Below are 14,718 nucleotides of genomic sequence, written 5' to 3'. Positions count from 1 at the left end.
ACAAAATAAATCAACCTTGTTGCAAAGACTGAATAAGGGCCTTAACCTATTCCTGATGTTTATTGTTGCAGAGAGCCTCGGGTTGCTTCTAATACATTAAGAGAAATAGTGGAGTGAGAAAAATTATTTTTAAGGAAAAATAAAAGCAAATGTTTGTTGTTCAGTCACTAAGTCATGACCAACTCTTTACAAGCCCACAAACTGCAGCATGCCAATCTTCCTTGTCCTTCACTGTCTCCCAGAGTTTACTCAAACTCATGTCCATTGAAATGCCATCCAACGATCTCACCCTCTGTCACCCCCTTCTCTTCATGCCTTCAATCTTTCCCAGCATCAGAGTCTTTTCCAATGAGTCAGCTCTTCATATCAGGGTGCCAAATTATCGGAACTTCAGCATCAGTCCTTCTAATGAATAGTCCGGGTTGATTTCTTTTAGGATTGACTGGTTTAATCTCCTTGCTGTCCAAGGGAATCTCAAGAGTCTTCTCCAGCACCACAGTTCAAAAGCATCAGTTCTCCAGCACTCAGCCTTCTTTACGGTTCAACTCTCACATCTGTACTTTACTATTGGAAAAACCATAGCTTTGACTATACAAGCTAGTCTACCCATGCTATTTTTTTTAATAGTATTTGCTCTCTGTCTCTGTGTCAAATTTTGGTCTCACAGTATTTCAAACTTATCATTATTATTACATTTATTATGGTGATCTGCAATCTTTAATATTAATATTAGAATTTTTTTGGCCCTCCACAAACCATGCTCATATAAGACAGCACACTGAATCAATAAATGTTCTTGTACTATGGCTGTTCCACCAACTAGCCATTCTGTCTCTCCCTCTTTTTGGACATGCGACTCACTGAGACACAACAATACTGAAATTAGGCCAGTTAACAACTCTTCAGTGTCCTCTAAAACATTCAAGTGAAGCTTGAAATTTGAACACTGTCCCTGACTTTAAATCTAAAGCTACAAATGATTAAGCTTAGGAAGGAAAGCACGTCCAAAGCCAAGACAGGCTGATAGCTAGGCCTCTTTCTCCAAACTGTTAGCCGAGTCGGGAATACAAAGGAAAAGTTCTCAAAGGGAATCAAAAGGGCTACTCCAGCAAACACATGAATGATAAGAAAACTAAACAGCCTTATTGCTGATATGGAGAAAGTTCTAGTGGCCTGGATAGAAGATCAAACCAGCCACAACATTCTGTTAAGCCAAAGTCTAATCCAGTGCAAGGTCCTAACTCTGTTCAATTCTATGAAGACTGAGTGAGGTGAGAGCACTGCAGAAGAAAATTTTGAAGCTAACAGAAGTTGGGCACTAGGTGTAAAAGGAAGAAACTCTCTCTATAATAGAAAAATGCAAGGGGAAGAGGAAGGGTTGATGTACAAGCCGCAGCAAGTTATCCAGATCTACCTAAGATAACTAATGAAGGTGGCTACCCTAAACAACAGATTTTCAATGTCAATGAAACAGCCTTATATTAGAAGAGGCTATCTTGGACTTTCATATCTAGAGAGAAAAAGTTAAAGCCTGGCTTTAAAGCTTCAAGCAGCAGGCTGACTCTCTTGTTAGAGGCTAATGCAGATGGTGACTTTAAGTTGAAGCCAATGTTTATTTCCCATTCTAAAAACCTCAGAGCCCTTAAGAAATATGCTAAATCAACTCTGCCTGTGGTCTATAAATGCAACAATAAAGCCTGGATCACAGCACAGCTGTTGACAACATGGTTTCCTGAATATTTGAAACCCACTGTTGAAACCTACTGCTTATTAAAACAGTTCTTTCAAATATTACTGTTCATTGACAATGCACCTCATCACCCAAGAGCTCTGATGGAAATGTACAAGGAGATTCATGTTGTTTTCATGCCTGCTAACACGACATCCATTCTGAAGCCCATGAATCAAGGAATAGTTGCAATGTTTAAGTCTTATTATTTCAGAGACTATAAATGCCAGAGATAGTGATTCCTCTAATGAATCTGGGCACATTAAATTGAAAACCCTTTGAAAAGGATTCACCACTCTAAATGCCATTGAGAATATTCATGATTCATAAGATGTCAAAATATCAACATGAATAGATTGTAAGAAGTTGATTCCAACCTTCCTAGATGCTTTGAGGGGTTCAAGACTTCAGTGAAGAAAGTAACTTCAGATGTGGTAGAAATAGCAAGAGAACTAGAATTAGAAGTGGGATCTGAAAATGGGGCTTACTTGCTGTAATCTCATCACAAAACTTTAATGGATGGAGAGTTGCTTCTTGTGAATGAGCAGTTGAGATGGCATCTACTCCTGATAAAGAGGCTCTGAAGATTGTTGAAATGACAACAAAGGATTTAGAATATCACATAAACTAAGTTGATAAAGCAGTGGCAGGATTTGAGAGGGTTGACTTCCACCTTGAAAGAAGTTCTACTATGGGTCAGATACTATCAAACAGCATTACATATGACAGAGAAATCAGCTTTGAAAGGAGGAGTCAGTTGATGTGGTATACTTCATTGTTGTCTTATTTTAGAAACTGCCACAGCCACCCCAAACTTCAGCAACAACCATCAGCCATCAACATCAAAGCAAGTCCCTCTACTAGCAAAAAGATTAGGACTTGCTCAAGATGCAGATGATGATTAGCATTTTTTAGCAATAAAATATTTGTTAATTAAGGTAGGTACATTTTTTAGACATAATGTTATTGCACAACAAACTCTAGTACATAGTGTAAACATAACTATTTTTTATTAAATTAATTAATTTATTTTAATTGGAGGCTAATTACTTTATAATATTGTGGTGGTTTTTGCCGTACATTGACATGAATCAGCCATGGGTATACATAACTTTTACACACTAGAAAAACAAAAATTTCATGTGACTCCCTATATTGTGATATCCACTTTACTGCAGTAGTCTGGAACCAAAGCCAAAATATCTCTGAGGTATCCCTTAATTTTTGAGACAGTTGTACTGACAAAGAAATTGTGAACCTGGTGTAATAATGCACATAAGTTTTCAGTGAACCTTAAGATATCTCTCAAGTAAGAATGGGGTATGAAAGCTGTGCATCCTTCAAGAAAGGCAAACTTCCCACCATCTGCTTCAGATGTGGTCAAGGAAGATATGGACAAGTGACAATCTCCCAGGGAACAGAACTAGGGGTCATGAACCACGGAGTTTCTCCAAGACAGCAGAATTGGGACTAATCAAGAAACTTCCCTTACCTTCAAGATAAGGGACCATCTTTCATGATGTCTATCCAGTGAATTTCACCAGTAACTGACTGCTACTCACTCTGCCTTCTTCTAAATGGAAGTGTTTGTTTGTACTTATTTGGTCTCTATTACACCATTGTATAGTCTTTCCTGGTGGCTCAGTGGGTAAAGAATCCTCCTGTAATGCAGGAGATGCAGGAGACGTGGGTTCAAACCCTGGGTCGGGAAGATCCTCTGGAGGACGAAATGGCAATCCAGTCCAGTATTCATTCCTGGGAAATCCCATGGACAGAGGAGCCTGGCAGGCTACTGTCCATTGGGTCACAAAGAGTCTGACATGATTGAAGCACTGAGAACTCACGCACCATTGTATATGGGTGGAGAGCAGGTAGAATGTTGGTTAGTTTCCTCTTCAACTCACCAAACTATGAGAAGCCACATCTCTCACTAAAAATACTCTGGAGATTTTGCACTCTGAGCAAGGTGAATGACAAGATGGGACCTTAGGTTGTTTCTCTTGCAAAAAGAATGTCTGCTATTGGAGGAAGGATACCGAAAAAGGCACTTGGTGGTTGGAAGGGCAGACTGTGCTTGTGTCTTCAGCAAGTTTATATTCTCCTCCTTTTGGACATCCAGAGATACCTCATTTCCAAGTTGTTGCTGCTTAGGTCATTAAGTTGTGTCTGACTCTTTGTGATCCCATGGACTGTAGCCTGCCAGGCTCCTCTGTCCTTGGGATTTCCCAAGCAAGAATACTGGAGTGGGTGGCCATTTCCTTTTCCAGGTGGTCTTCCCAACCCAGAGATTGAGCATGTTTCTCCTGCTTGGCAGGCAAATTCTTTATCACTCAGCCACCTGGGGTGCCGGGAGCCAGTGTGAGGAATCCCGCCCGTGACAAGGTCATGAGGAAGGAAGCTGACATACGCAAGGCGTGCTCAGACTTCAGGGACCCCTCTGGAAATTCCTAAGCATGTAGCCCAACAAAAATCTGCCGGTTTTTGTGCTCTGCTTTGCCACTCCTGACATTTTCTGGAAAAAGTCAATTCAGGGCTTTAGTCTTCTGCCTTTGAAAGAGTGTTTCAATCCAAAAACCCCTCTGATGGCTTTCTAGCCTGCCTGCAGGACTCGTACAGCTGCGCATGTGATTGTTTGAGGCCTCCTGACCGCAGATGGCACAGGAAGCTTAAAACATCCTAGGAATGTAGGGGCTTCCTAGGAGTCAAAATCATTAGAATAGGACTGATTAAAGGCTTCATTTGTTGAGCCAACACTTGCTGCTAAATTTTCATATCCTTTATTTTTAGATATAGTTGGTATATAGAAAAACAAGTAGTAGACCTTGTATTAGCAACATTCGATCTTTGAGTTAAGTACCTTCTTTGTTATAACCCACTGCGCCTTTGTTCTATAGGGATGTAAGTTTAGCGCTTTAAGGAGATGTAGATTAAAGAAAAACACTTCAGGGGAAACAAAAATAACATTCATTAAGGAAGAGAGCCAAAAAGTGTTAACAAGCCTCTTGGCCAGAAGATAATGTAAATCACCTGAGACCTTTTGTATACAAAATTATATACAGAAAGAGTCTGGGCTGCGAACGCTACATAATTTTGTGTTACCCATTGATCTCCATATTTTATCAAAAGTATAAAAGGCCTTCTGAACAATAAAGGATGGGACCAGCTTCTCGGACCAGTTTCTCGAACTAGTCTCTCGGCCTGGTTTTTTGGGACTCTGGCTCCCCCCATGTCTCTCTCTCTTCTTCTCTCTCTTTCCCTCCCTCTGCTCTTTACTTTCAGGCTGAATTTCCACCTGGGGCGTCGAGGCCCGCCAAGTCTACTTACTTGCCCTGGCTGTTAAGACCCGCGCGAAAGGGAGCCTAAGGTGAGGCACCCTTAGATATTCAAGTGAGCGCCGGTGGCCCAACGTAGATGGTGCAGATTCCTTGTCTGGAATTTTATTGGTCTTCCGCGTAAACCAAGCTATTCAGCCCTCTTCCTCCACTTAATCTTCCTACTACACTATAATTTCTTAATCTGATCTTATATCAATCAATAAACAAGTCTTTCCATGCCAATGCCGTCCACCCTTCGAATTCCCTGGATCCACCGGGGCTGGACCCCGGCACTGGGGAGCTCTAAAATTCTATTGGGGGTTTCCCTGGTGGCTCAGTGGTAAAGAATCCACCTGCCAATGTAGGAGACATGGGTTCAATCTTCCTGGTTCAGGAAGATCCCACATGCCTCACAGCAACTAAGCCCATGTGCCACAACTATTGAGCCTGTGTGTATTTCCCAGGCTCCTTTGCCATTAGGTATGGCCATGTGTATAAGTTCAGATCAATGAATGTGACAGAAGTGACATATAAAATCTCCACGAGTGGACTCTCAAAAGCTCCCCACAGTCCTCTGCATTCTTTCTCCTTCTGTGTCAACCAGCTGGATGGAGGATCAGAGGAGGACTCTGAGGGCCTAGGGGCTTGCAGAGCCAAGAAATGGAAGGTGTTTGGTTCCCCGAAGGAATGATTTGAAACAATGGCACTCCCACCTACCACTACCAATGTGTACTGGACTGCGCCACAAGCCAAAAAAATAAACCTTTATTGGGTCAAGTGCACTGAGGTTTTCAAGTTGTTAGAGTAGTTGTTGTTGTCCCGTCACTCAGTCATGTCCAACTCTTTGTGACCCCACGGACTGCAGCATGCCCGGCTTCCCGGTCCTTCACTATCTCCCGGAGTTTGCTCAAATTCATGTCCATTGAGTCGGTGATGCCATCCAACCATGTCATCCTCTGTCACCCCTTCTCCTCCTGCCCTCAGTCTTTCCCAACATCAGGATCTTTTCCAATGAGTCAGGTTGTCACATTAAGTGACCAAAGTATTGAAACTTCAGCATCAGTCCTTCCAATGACTATTCAGGGTTGATTTCCTTGAATACTGAAAATAAGCTCAGTTTTCCACTCTCTCTCACCTCTTACATGTCATTTTTATATGTCTATTTTGACGCCTAAGTGTATTTCAAATCCTGCTCTTTCTCATTGCCTATTTTATCAGTCTTAACTCAGGTCCTCCTAATCTTGCATCACAATTATTAATACAGTCTTCTAATTCATAACCCTATATTTCATTTCACTGCCTATACCCCCAATCATCTTGGACACTGCTTCTAGGAAATTGTCTAAAATGCAAATCTCCCTACTCTGGGTCCTTCAGTGGCTTCTAAATGCCTTCAGGGAAATTCCAAACCCCTTACGAACTGTAAGAGCTTCCATGATTTTATCACTGTCTACCTCTCTGGCCTCATTTCCCCCCGCTCCAGCACAAGTTCTCAGAACATCTTCCATACAAGAGTGTTCTCTCAGCTTTCCAATTATGCAGCTCCTTCAAGTAAACAACCTATAGCCTGGTTGCCTGCTTGGAATGTGGATAAAAAACAGATTCCTGTTCTCATTAAATCACTCTGGAATTGTCTGCTCTATCTACTGGTACCCTCTGGCAAAGAATCCACCTGGAAGGCAGAAGACCCTGGTTCAATTCCTGGGTTGGGATGATCTCCTGGAGAAGGGATAGGCTACCCACTCCAGTATTCTTGGACTTTGCTAGTAGCTCAGATGGTAAAGAATCCACCTGCAATGCAGGAGACCTGGGTTCAATCCCTGGGTTGGGAAGATCCCCTGGGGGAGGGCTTGGCAAACCACTCTAGTATTCTAGCCTGGAGAACCCTCATGGACAGACATGTCTGATGGGTTACAGTCCATGGGGTCACAAAGAGTCGGACACAACTGAGCGACTAAGCACAGCACAGCACATCCACTGGTACCTTCATTCCTCACCCCTTACTCCTCACTTTTCATCTAGTACCCTGACTTCTTTTCCTTATTACTAAATTGTTGGTCCATTTCCTATCAGTGTCTTAACATCACATATATTTAGAATATTGGAAGATCCTATTTCTCCTAACACTGGTTTGACCCACTTGATTTCATTCCTTGGTGCTGTATTCCTACTGATGGTTAGCAGGGCAACAGCCTCCACTATGCCAGCATCTACTGTCTACTCTTTCCCAAAACAACCCAGTCTCAACATTTCTCCTAGTTTTCCCATAGTGGAATCATTGTCTGTGTTCCCCTCCTTCTAGGGGTTGAGAACAAGACTGAGACATGAGCTTCTTCAGACTTCCATTCTAGTGTTCTTCCGCTTTACTCCATTTAGAATATGTCCTCCTACTATTTTGCCTAGAAATTTCCAGTCACCTTTAAATTCCAGTTAAATCTCAATTCAACATTACCTCTTCTGTGAAACTGTACTTGTTCCTCAAAGTGGTTCTACCTTCTTTTCTTCATACTCCCATAGCACTCTTTAATACACTAATTTTATTACTTGTTTCATTGTATTTCAATATTTTGTTTCTTGTTCATCTCTGTCTAGAGTGTACATTGAGGATAGAGCTTTATCTTCTTCATTCTAACTTGCATCATTCCTAGCATAAGGCAAGTGTGTTCCTTCAGTAACTAGAGTAAAAAAAATCATTAATTCCCAAAAGATAGTTGAGGAAGAATAAAAACAGCAGGATTCAGCTTGTCAGCATGGAGTACCAAAAACACACTAAGTTGGGTCAAAAGTCTCAAGTCAGTCACTATCTCCAAGAGAATTGAGCAAAGCATCTTAACTTGACTAGATTAACTTGACAGGTCTTCCAACTCCAAATTCTAGATATAACCCAGACATATTCTTCCCATCCCCAAAGTAGCAGGGGATGGGGACACATAGAACAGTTTAGCACAGCTAACACCAGACTCTGCACAGAATATCAAGTTTGGTGTATTCTAACTGTGGTCAATGTACTTCTCACAAAGTCAGTAGTAGTCATACTTTGCTAATCAGAATTTTATTTACTACATCTTCTCCTCCCTCTAAGAAAATGAAAACTTATTGATTGCCTTCTCTAACCTCTGTATTTTCATGAACAAGCCTTTTTTCATTTGGTCTGTCTGATCATCGTCCAACTTCTAAAGGAGCAAGAGCTTCTTCAAAAGTTTTGTCATTTCACTGATCATTACCTCTGAATATATAAACAGAAATACATTGGTTTTAAAAATAATTATTTCTAAGTCAGAAGTTAGCTGCTTCATGAGAAATATCTTACTTGTAAGAGAAAATTGCCAATGATATTCAGCTTGGCTTAGCCCAACTTGGATAAGGAGTCCAAATCTGTCATAACTGATACTCACCCAAGCTCATACTCAAAGAGTAAGGAACATATGTATGTTATCAAGTCATTATCTCATTACTGCCATCAGTTCTGTGTGTGTGCTGGGCAGAAGCATGTCTGTCTAAGCCTGAGAATGAAAGCTTAATGCCAATAGTTATCAGGCTGCTGGGAAAATGGTAAAAGCTAGACTGTGGTAAGATTAAGACTCAACTGTCTACACAAAGAAGTTTAGAAAGCTTGAGAAAAAAAAAATTGGCCCTAGTGAGCAAGTAGATTTTATGCTCCTTTAACAAATTTAAAAGCTTTCAGTTACACACATAAATAAATGTATCAGTTTTTCAGAGAGGCCTGACATCTCACATGCCCAAATAAAAAGAATTTTATAGTTCTAGCTACTGATTAGTGTTAGAAATGGATCTCAAAGTTCTCATTATAGTTAGAAATGTGTCTTTAAAAAGTTCCCTTTAAAGTAACAAAATTTTAAGTGTGTCTTCAATTTCTGGGGAAGAAACTTCTCTTGCTCATGTTTTATTTTAGGAAGATTTTAAAAATCAAAGCAATGTTGGACATATGTAGAATGGGGATTTTGAATAGTTTTCTTTCTTTCCCACTGGGTCTTAATTATTGGGGAGCCTAGATCCTATTTTCTCTTATATCAGCAGGGAGTTGCAGAAATGACACTAGCCAGACTGTAGGAACAAACTCCAGTGTGAGTTTCCCATGCATTTTTCCACCATTAAGCCAGAGCCAAATAAGACTGGAAATTTCTGCTCTTTTTGGCTCCATTTTCCCAAATATACACTATCTGCGGTTTAAGATACAAGTCCTATGTTTCTCTAAAATTCAAGAAAAGCCAAACACACATAAAATTCATTAGTCAGTTAAGCAAATATCTAGTGTTTCAGTGCCTAGGAATATTCAGCAACAAATGTGATAATTGATTTGGATATTTTTAGTGATCCTATTTCCATTCCTTTAAATTTAGCATCAGAGCAAAAACAACCAATACACATGCAACTTTTGATACCTAAAAACTCTGCAACAGATAGAAGTTTTATTCCTTGACTGACACTTCAAATTCCTGAAACTAAGACTGGTGCAAAACTGGAAAAGAGTATATCAAGGCTGCCACCCTGCTTATTTAACTTATACGCAGAGTACATAATGCGAAATGCTAGGCTGGATGACTCACAGGCTGGAACCAAGATTGCCGGGAGAAATAACAACCTCAGATATGCAGATGATACCACCCTAATGGCAGAAAGTGAAGAGGAACTAAAGGGCCTCTTGATCAAGGTAAAAGAGGAGAGTGAAAAACTGGCTTAAAACTCAACATTCAAAAAACAAAGATCATGGCATCAGGTTCCATCACTTCATGGCAAATAGATGGGGAAACAGTGAAACAGTGACAGACTTTATTTTCTTGGGCTCCAAATCACTGCAGATGGTGATTGCAGCCATGAAACTAAAAGATGCTTACTCCTTGGAAGAAAAGCTATGGCAAACCTAGACAGCATACTAAAAAGCAGAGACATTGCCAACAAAGGTCCATACAGCCAAAGGTATGGTTTTTCCAGTGGTCACGTATGGATGTGAAAGGTGAACCATAAAGAAGGCTGAGCACAGAATAATTGATGCTTTTGAACTGTGGTGCTGGAGAAGACTCTTGAGAGTCCCTCAGACAGGAAGGAAATCAAACTGGTCAATCCTAAAGGAAATCAACTCTGAATATTCATTGGATGGCCTGATCCTGAAGCTGAGGTTCCAATACTTTGGCCACCTGATGCAAAGAGCAGACTCCTTAGAAAAGACCCTGATGCTGGGAATGATTGAAGGCAAGAGGAGAAGGGGATGGCAGAGGATGACATGATTGGATGGCATTGCCAACTCAAGGGACTCAGGGAGATAGTAAAGGACAGGGAAGCCTGATGTGCTGCAGTTCATGGGATCGCAAAGAGTTTGACACGACTTAACTACTGAACTACAATAGCCGATTAACAATGCTGTAATAGCTTCAGGTGAACAGCAAAGGAACTCAGCCATACATAAGTGTGTATCCATTCCCCCTCAAACTTCCTTGCCAAAGGCTGCCATATAACATTGAACAGAGTTCCCTGTGCTCTATAGTAGGTCCTTGTTGCTTATCCATTTTAAATAAAGCAGTGTGTACAGGTCCATCCCAAACTCCCTAACTATCCCTTTCCCCCACCCTTCCACTCTGGCAACCATAAGATCATTCTCTAATTCTGTGAGTCTCTTCCTGAAAATAAACCTGTTAAATCTTAGTTTTTCTAATCAGCAAAAGACTCTCAACATAAGAAATGAACTCCAAGTAAGCACCAAGTTTGGGGCTGCACCAGTAAAGCATCCTTGTAAAGTAATGATGTCAAGGACATGGCTAAGAAAGATGAAAGGGTGTGTATACCAAGGATTCTCAAGATCTTGAGGTCCTGCCTTTCAGGCCCTTTCTCCTAGACAGAAGGGCCTCTGAAAATCTTAGCAATATTACTCTCAAGCATCCTGACTCTTGGACCTAGATTTTTAAAAAAAAAAAAATGTTGATTTTAAAAAGAAGCATGGTCTGGCTTTGGACGGATGGAGTGGATTATAATTTGATACACATAAATCCACAAAATTTTTAAAGAAATTATATTAGTTTGAAATTAGAAATGAAAAGAAGCCTTTGAAGACTTGAACTGGGGAGTGAGAGGAGAGGGAGAAAGCAGAATAAGAAAACTAGTCAGCGAGAAATAAGGATCTTTCTTTGTGGAAAAGGAAGGCTGATTCAGTGGGCAGGTCCCGAAGGCAGAGCAAGTAGCCATGGAGAATCATCCTCAGGGAGAGAACTGGACCCTAATCAAGGACGTGTCTGCACTGTAGCTGGATCTCATCATTATTCTGACCCAGGCGCTGCTTGTGTAACTTCTGTTCCATCCCACTTTTGAATAAAAATGCCTCTTGTGGTTCTCCTACGGCAGTGCTACCATTGTATTCTCATGGCGGGTGTTGCAGAGACGCAGGAAGCTCATCTAGCTCACAGGTCTTCAGAATTGTACTCAAGAAAATTCACCTAAGAAATGTATCCACACCTGGACCTAAATGAGCCGATCAGATCCCAGACTTCAAGCTCATGCTGAAAACAGAGATTAAGAGGCTTTGAGATATATGAACATACGGTGTGTTATCTGTGGCCAAAAGGTGGACTGTGACAGATTAATGTTGACTGCAAATTCCTTGCTACTTTTCCCATTGAATTCTGACTGGCCTTAGTGTCCTGCTTAACCTACAAAATACATTCTAGGTGACATACTGGGGCCTCTGAGGCTAGATTATTAGAAGACTTGCAGTTTCCACCAGGGTCTATTGGAACGCATTCTCTGAGAACTCTGAGCCATCATGTAAAATATCTGACCATCTTAAAACTACAAAGCTGTAGGAAGCCTAAGTGGTCTGCAGAGACCCTGTTAGATAAGACACCATAAGGACTGAAAGGCTGACGAGCTCTGAGGCACCAAATAGGTGCACAAAAAGGCCATCTTGGAAATGAATGCTGCAGCCTGAGCTGTACCTGATGACATCATATGAAGCCATTCCCAAACTCCTGATCTACATTATTGAGAGAAAAGGAAAAAAAAAAAAAAAAAGAAGTGGTTCCTTCTTGGATGGGATGGGAGTTTGGGGGAGAAAAGATACATGTATATGTATGGCTGAGTCCCTCTGCTGTCCACCTGAAACTATCACGTTGTTAATCAGCTATTGGAGTTGGGCACGACTGAGCGACTTCACTTTCCCTTTGCCCTTTCGTGCATTGGAGAAGGAAATGGCAACCCACTCCAGTGTTCTTGCCTGGAGAATCCCAGGGACGGGGGAGCCTGGTGGGCTGCCGTCTATGGGGTCGCACAGAGTCGGACACGACAGAAGCGACTTAGCAGCAGCAACAGCATACCCCAATATAAAATAAAAAGTTTTTTAATTTAAATTAATAAACAAACAGTTTTAAAAAGAAATGGCTCCTTTAAGCCACTAAGTTGTTTTTTATTTTTAATTTGAGGATAATTGCTTTACCATATTGTGTTAGCTTCTGCCACACCTCAACATGAATCAATCAAAGGTATACAGATGTCCCCACCCTCTTGAACCTCCTAAACAGATATTTCTCTAAGGAAGACATGCAGATGGCTAATAAACACATGCAAAGATGCTCAACATTGTTCATTATTACAGAAATGCCTATCAAAACTACAACGAGGTATCACCTCACATCAATCAGAATGGCCATCATCAAAAAAATCTACAAAAATTAAAAGCCACCAAGCTTTCACAGTTACACACCAACAGAGAACCAGAATATTTTTCTTGCTTATTTCCCAACCATATTCCCCCCAAATTAAAATCTTTCTATTTTAGAATCTTCCTCATCTGTTTAAGCTTCTGATATAAGACATGTATTTCTAGAGTTTCCCTAATAGTCGAACTCACAGTGCTTTTTCTTTCACCTGAGATAACTGTTTAACTACAAGCATGAGTACACCTTTCTAGGTTATCTTTTGAAAACATGCAGCCAAAACTGATGGCTAATTCCACAGAGTACTCTGCTTTTCAACTACAGCATTTGTTGATGGTACCTGTTAGCCAGAAAATGCTACTTTTTTGATAAAAGCAGATGAAATTGCTGTACTATCTTACAGTACTGGTCCAGATGATTTTTGTTATTTGGCTTAAAGACGACCAGTGTCCTCTTGCATTTGACTACTGCAACTGAAAAATATCGTGAGGAAGCCCAGGTCACAGGGAGAAGTTCTATGCAGATTCTCTAGAGCAGTGTCAGGCAGTGGGAGCTGACATCTAACTAGAAGTCAACATTTCAGTGGCCCCCTGCCTACCATGTCTCACATTTCCACCACCACTACCACCATTTTGGAATTAGGACATCTATAGCTTCTGAGGTGGTTCAGTGGTGAAGAATCCACCTGCTGAGCAGGAGACATAAGTTTGATCTCTGGGTCAGGAAGATTCCCTGGAGAAGGAAATAGCAACCCATTCCAGTATTCTTGCCTGGGAAATCCCATGGACAGAGGAGCCTGGCAGGCTACAGTCCATGCGGTGGGAAAAGGTTGGACATGACTTGGTGTCGAAACAACAACTTAGCAGTTATCCTAACGCCCTTTTGTGGCATGTTGATTATTGGAGGCAAATAATTTGTCTCTCTAGTTCACATATCTTCCGACCAAGAAGCTGTACCTCAGCAGAAACCAACATAACATTGTAAAGCAATTATCCTCCAATTTTTTAAAAAAAGGGGGGGGCATTGCCACATTGTTCACATTTGTTTGATTTCTCCCCAGTATGAATTTGCCTATGTTTAATAAAGGTTTAACTCTAATTAAAGACTTGGCCACACTCTGTACATGTAAAAAAAAAAAAAAAAAAAAAGAACAAGCTGTACCCGGTGAGACACACCTACAGAGCTCATCACGCCTGGACCCCATTTTGATAGTGAGATTCTGAACCCAAGCCTGACTGAGTCTGAGGCTAAAAAGAAATGAGGTTTTTGAAGTCTCAGAGAATTTTATTTTGATGAAGAGATTGCTATTGTAATAGCCAGAGTATCGGCTGTAGACATTTTCTAAAAATGGTGGTAGTGATATTTTTAGTCATACATGCGCTTTTAGAAATCGCCACTCCTCCATCAAGAATTAAGGTCTCTTTCTTTTCCCTTTGAAACTGGACTAGCTTTTATGACTGCCTGAATCCCCCATTTCACCTCTCTCTCTCAAAATGCTCACCCTTGGAAACTGGTCACTATGTTGTAAGGACGCTCAGGCCACATACAGAAACGCGTGTATCTATGATATTTGGCAACAATTCTTGTCATGGTTTCAGTCAGTCAATAGCCAGCACTAACCATCAGTGGGCACATTTTCAGATGATTCTAGCCTCCAGACTTCAAGCTGCCCCAGCTGATGTCGAGTGGGAAAGAAACTATCACCATTGAGCTCTGCCTGAATTACAGATTTATGAACAAGATGAATGTTGTCATTGTTTTAAGTCATTAAACTTTGGGAAGGAGAATTTAAAGCCTATCAAGAAGAGAATTCTTCTTCCTTCCATACCAGAAACACAAATATTCCTGTCACAACTTATGTTTATAGAAATGATTGCATGCTTGGATGAAGAAAAATTACAATGTCCTGTGAGACTGTCATACAGACTGATGTCAGGAAGAGAAAAACATATATCGTATATTAATGCATATATGTGGAATCCAGAAAATGGTACAGATGAACCTATTTGCAAAG

Source organism: Ovis aries, chromosome 10 (genome assembly GCF_016772045.2).
Source record: "Ovis aries strain OAR_USU_Benz2616 breed Rambouillet chromosome 10, ARS-UI_Ramb_v3.0, whole genome shotgun sequence".
Taxonomy (NCBI): Eukaryota; Metazoa; Chordata; class Mammalia; order Artiodactyla; family Bovidae; genus Ovis; species Ovis aries.
This window is presented reverse-complemented; position numbering follows the sequence as displayed.